This window comes from Rhinolophus hipposideros (assembly GCF_964194185.1).
Source record: "Rhinolophus hipposideros genome assembly, chromosome: 5".
NCBI lineage: Eukaryota > Metazoa > Chordata > Mammalia > Chiroptera > Rhinolophidae > Rhinolophus > Rhinolophus hipposideros.
The window spans coordinates 11,953,182-11,959,221 of NC_138051.1; the positions used below are offsets into that span (position 1 = coordinate 11,953,182).

At 40.8% G+C, this 6,040-nt stretch overlaps 1 pseudogene across 1 annotated transcript; it reads left to right on the forward strand.

Moving 5' to 3' along the window:
• The first annotated feature begins 964 nt into the window (after nt 1–964).
• LOC308497527 (aspartate aminotransferase, mitochondrial-like) lies at nt 965–3,902 on the forward strand (annotated as a pseudogene). The gene is made up of 2 exons: nt 965–982; nt 2,496–3,902. The product of its transcript is annotated as an aspartate aminotransferase, mitochondrial-like (transcript).
• Nucleotides 3,903–6,040: the final 2,138 nt, after the last annotated feature.

Here is a 6,040-nt window from a genome sequence, read left to right on the forward strand (position 1 = left end):
TCAATATTGTCTCCAATATTGTCTCAGCTTTTCCAAAATGTATTGGGAAAAACAAAGTGTCGGAAGGTCTTACAAGAAGATGATTTGGTAAAACAAACAAACAAACAAACAAACAAACAAACAAAAAACAAAAAAAGCACACATATATTTTCAAATATGTTTTTGCTTACAGCTTTTATTTCAAGAAGACATATTTGTTTTAAAGATACATTCATCTTTGTTTAAGTACATGATGCCATTTTTAAAAAGGGTGTTAAGGGAAAATTAAATTTACAGATAAATTGCCTAATTTCTCTTCCCTTATGTGGGAATAAATTAACCTGTTGTAGGATTTTTTTCCGTAGAGAAGAAATATGCGTGTTTATGCATAATAAGTTGTACCAGTGCTGTCTGATATAATACACACACACACACACACACACAAACACACAAACATGAGGTCAGACAATTAAGTTCAAGAACTTGTTGCAACTATATTGTTAACCTTTTTTGATACCAGAGAGAGTGTTCATTATGAATTTGTACCAACTGGACAAGCAGTTAACCAAGTTTACTATTTGGAAGTGCTAAAAAGGCTGTGTGAAAAAAGTTAGACGACCTGAACTTTCAGCAACAATTCAAGACTCTTGCATCACGACAATGCACCAGCTCACACAGCACTGTCTGTGAGGGAGTTTTTAGCCAGTAAACAAATAACTGTATTGGAACACCCTCCCTACTCACCTGATCTGGCCTCCAATAACTTCTTTCTTTACCCAAAGAAAAAGAAATATTAAAAAAAAAAGAAGAAAGAAAAAGAAATATTGAAAGAGAGACATTTTCATGGCATTCAGGACGTTAAGGGTAATACAATGACAGCTCTGATGGCCATTCCAGAAAGAGTTCCAAAATTGCTTTGAAGGGTAGACTAGTCATTGGCATCAGTGCATAGCTTCTGAAGGAGTATAGTTCAAAGGTGATCACAATGATATTCAGCAATGAGGTATGTAGCACTTTTTCTAGAATGAGTTTGGGAACTTAATTGTCAGATCTCGTGCGTGTGTGTGTGTGTGTGTGTGTGTGTGTGTGTGTGTTTGTGTGTGTATAGAGAGACATAAAGTAATACATTGAAGAGAACTACATTGCACAATATTGGGCAAAAACATCCTTTCCAAGTTAATTTAAAATAACATGATTAAGTTGTTAAGTGGGCAAATAAATTGATGAGTATGGTTTTATTTAAAAAATATGTTTATAGATGTTTGTTATCATCCCCATATCGGACTATGCTTGTCAAAATAATTAAAAAAAAATCCCCATATTTTTAGTCTTTTGACATGCTATGTGACTTTGGTGTTATAATGTGGATTCAATTTTGCTATATGTGCTCTCTATGGATAACACTGTTGTGTGACAGCATATGAAAATATGTCTGAACTATTATTTTCAAGTAGGGACTTTCTTGGCTCTCTAGGGTTAAAAGGTAGGCATATGATAACTGTAAAGAAGCATTTGAGAAAGAAAACTGTGTTTGACATCAAATACCTACCCTATAGTTTTATTTGTATAAGGGCGAATAAAAATGCATTTGTTTAGTTTCTGAGAAGATAAGTTTTGTAGACTAGAAAGAAAATAGGTTTCTAAAATCTGAATTACATGAGTTCAAATTTCAGACCCACTGCTTTATAACCCAGTAACTTAAGATTTCTGGACTTCAATTTTTTCATTACGTAATTTATAATAACTAACTGAAAGATGTCTTGTGAAGACCAATTAAGGACTTATAGATAAAATGGTACAGTGAATTCTAAAGTCAAAAAAACTTCTTACTATAAACACATAGGTTAAGAAATAAATATTAAAAAGACAGCAGAATCTCAAAGGAAACTTCTTTATGCACCAGAAACAGAGAAAGAATGGCCTCACAGAACAGTGAACACGGTGGAAACCACATGTAGGTTCAGAATCATGAAACAGGTGGATATATGGAGGTGCCAAAGAACTCTTCTGAAAACTGAATTCCAGAGCTACGTTTAAAGACTAAAGTCAAGCTTTTGGGTGAAGCATAACCCAAACCCAGTATGAAATGAGGCTGAGAACAGCTGGAAGGTGGTAGAAAAAGACATAGCCTTTATACGAGGACCTGAGTCAAATATGCTTTTGGATCTACCATGTTTCTAACGTCCTGTAGTCACTCAGAAACACTATCTAAGATATCGGTTTTAAAGGAGGATGATATGAGCTTAATGAGGCAGCTACAAAATAGCAATTAGAGAGAGATAAAAATTAAAGGAGGAGATCGTCACATAGATAGATAGATCCATGGAAAAAAAGAAAGGAAGGATGGAAGGAAAAAAGGAAGGCAGGAAGGAAGGAAGGAAGGAAGGAAGGAAGGAAGGAAAGAAAGAAAGAAAAAGACAAATGAAAGAAGGAAGGAAAGAAGCATGGCAGAAAGAGAGAGAGGGAAATCCTATACAAAATAAGCTTAGAAATAAAAATTCCAAAATGCATGACAGAACCTAAGGCTAAGAAGATTGGCTAGAAAAATCCACAATTCAAAAAGTGATTTTCAGGTCGCCGTCCTCACCTTCGGCAGGAGCCTGCGCCTCCGTGTTTGCGCCCGCTGACCCTCCGCTCTGTCCTGCAGCTACCCACCGCCCGCTCGCCGCCCACCATGGCCCTGCTGCATCCAGCTGCATGTTGTCCGGGGTCGCCGCCGCCTTCCACCAGCTCTTGGTGGGCCCATGTAGAGATGGGGCCCCCAGATCCTATCCTGGGAGTCACAGAAGCCTTTAAGAGAGACACCAACAGCAAAAAGATGAATCTGGGAGTTGGTGCCTACCGGGATGATAATGGAAAGCCATACGTGCTTCCTAGTATCTGGAAGGCAGAAGCCCAGATTGCTGCAAAAAAATTTGGACAAAGAATACCCATCGGGGGACTGGCTGAATTTTGTAAGGCATCTGCAGAATTAGCGCTGGGTGAGCACAGCGAAGTGTTGAAAAGTGGCCGGTATGTCACCGTGCAGAGCATTTCTGGAACCGGGGCCTTAAGGATCGGAGCGAGTTTTCTGCAAAGATTTTTCAAGTTCAGTCGAGATGTCTTTCTGCCCAAAACCACCTGGGGAAATCACACGCCCATCTTCAGGGACACTGGCATGCAGCTACAGGGTTATCGGTACTAGGACCCCAAGACATGCGGCTTTGACTTCACAGGTGCTATGGAGGACATTTCAAAAACACCACAGCAAAGTGTTCTTCTCCTGCACGCCTGTGCCCACAATCCCACGGCAGTGGACCCTCGCCCTGAGCAGTGGAAGGAGATAGCAGCAGTGGTGACAAAAACAATCTCTTTGCGTTCTTTGACACGGCCGACCAAGGCTTTGCCAGTGGTGATGGGAACAAGGACGCCTGGGCCGTACGCCACTTCATCGAACAGGACATTAATGTGTGTCTCTGCCAGTCCTATGCCAAGAACATGGGCTTATACGGTGAGCGTGTGGGAGCCTTCACTGTGGTCTGCAAAGATGCTGATGAAGCCAAAAGGATAGAGTCACAGTGGAAGATCTTGATTCGCCCCATGTATTCCAACCCTCCTGTCAATGGATTGCCTCTACGGTTCTGAACAGCCCCGACCTGCGCAAACAATGGTTGCAGGAAGTGAAAGGCATGGCTGACCGCATCATCAGCATGCCGACTCAGCTGGTCTCCAACCTCAAGAAAGAGGGGTCCTCCCGCAAATGGCAGCACATCACCGACCAGATCAGCATGTTTTGTTTCACAGGACTAAAGCCTGAACAGGTGGAGCGGCTGACCAAGGAATTCTCCATCTACATGACAAAGGATGGCCGTATCTCTGTGGCAGAGGTTACCTCGGGCAACGTGGGCTACCTTGCCCATGCCATTCACCAGGTCACCAAATAATTTCCCTCACAAGAGGAAACAGAGACAACCTTGCTGTCACCTCTGCTGTTGTGAGATTCACAGGGAGGAAGAGGGAGGGTGGCTGGTGGTGAGAGGATCATTTCTTTCAACCACAGTACTTAAAACTCAGCATTTGAATGTGTTTCTCAGAAGGCAAAACAAAAAAGAAACAAACGAAAAACATGTAGGTAAATAGGCAGAGGCAACTGTGTGGAACTTTGTGGCTCTGAACCAAACTCTCCCTCTTCTTTGTATCTCCAGCTTTTCCAAAGGAGTTCACATGTACAAGAAAGTCATTGCCAAAAAGAACCTTTCAATCACGCCATTGCATATTCCCGAAGCTTTAACTGAAGCACCTGGTGGTGTTAATCCAACATGAAAATACCACTTATTATAGGCTTTGTGAGAAGGTCTAGTTTTAACATTAACTGTCAGCCTCATGTTTGTCTTCCCATGATTAAGGCACCTTATCAACAGACCACATTACAGAAACAGTGTTTTGTGAAAACCAGCAAGTCTGCTGCCACTGCAGCAAGAGAAAAAAAGATGCTGTTTCCAGTCTCATTTAAGAAAAAAACAAAGAAGGCTCCCTTTTTTAGCACTTGCAGGCATTTTAGTGTTCTTCTGGCCTCCCTAGTCACTGCCGTTCTTTTCTGTAGACACAGAGATCTATAACTAGCCTAGATTTTCATCCTGTCCTCTGCTCGACTGACCACCCACCTCATCCTACTGCATTCACTTACCTGAAGAATGAAGAACATCACTTACTGCTCGCCCCATGCCCTCACCTTTCTCAGCAGAGAATAGGCAACTGCACTTAAACCGTGTTTCCCTGAAGGTGGAATCTAGCCAGACAATCGCTTCTAGTATGTCTTTTGGAGCGGAGATTGATATAAGACCCAGTCTTATTTTACTATAATATAAGGCCCAGTCTTCTATAAAATCGGGTCTTATATTAATTTTTGCTCCATGGGACGCATTGGAGCTGATTGTCCGGCTGGGTCTTGTTTTCGGGGAAACAGGGTACTTCAGCATCATTTTCAGTGATTGTCTCCTGCCGGGATGTTGCCTCTGCACAGCTAGACCTCGTACCTTCGTTCAGTGCTGTGGTGAAGTCACTCATGTCACATCACATCACGAGTCGAGCAGTGCAGGGTGGAACCAGGAAATTACTATTCTGGGCTTTGGTCTTAACCTTCATGTGCTGCCAGCTGGGCACAGGCTTCACCTGTTGGGGAGATAACCACCATCTGCTCTAATCATGTAGACTTACTGCAGCCTGATTTCTCTGTTACAATAAAGTTACTGTAGACTGGAAAAAAAAAAAGTGATTTTCAGAAATAAATTCAAAATAACTATTTGAGTATGTTCACAGAGATAAATGAAAATATAAAAGAAATGACGAAACCAATTAAGTCAGAGATTTAAAAAAAATATTCAAGTGGATTTGGAAAACTTGAATACAGTCATTGATACAAAAAAGTGAAATATGATAAAATTAATTAGATACAAGAGGAAAATAGAGAGTTGTTGTTTAATGGGTATAAAGTTTCAGTTATACAAGATGAATAAGTTTTAGAGATTTGCTGTACAGCAAACATCATACCCATGGTTAAAATACTGTAGTCATTCACCACTTAACAATGGGGATTATGTTCTGAGAAATGCATTGTTAGGTGATTTTGTCATTGTTTGACCATAGAGTGCACTTACTCAAACCTAGATGGTGTAGCCTACCACACACCTAAATTATATGGTATAGTCTATTGCTCTTTAGGGGAGGAAACATAATTTTCCTTCTATCCTTCTGGGTTCTTGGCTTAGAGAGATTAACGGAGAAAAAAACAAACAAGTATAATATGTGTACCTCTTGTATTCCTGGAAGAAACCCAGGAAAACTGAGTAACTCACCAAATACCTAAAGCCACCACCTTAAATACCATCTTCATCTTAAATACTGTCTTCAGCTGATAACAAAAGATGATGCCTGAGTGGGAATCAGTTACGGGAGGTTACCAGGAAAAGCACAGTAAACAAGGGTAAAGTTGTTATGTAGGTTTAAGTGTTTGTCTCCTGCCACTGATAAGCTTTTCTGGAGATAAATTCATCACCCCTCTTGTTGGTACAGAGTGGGACAC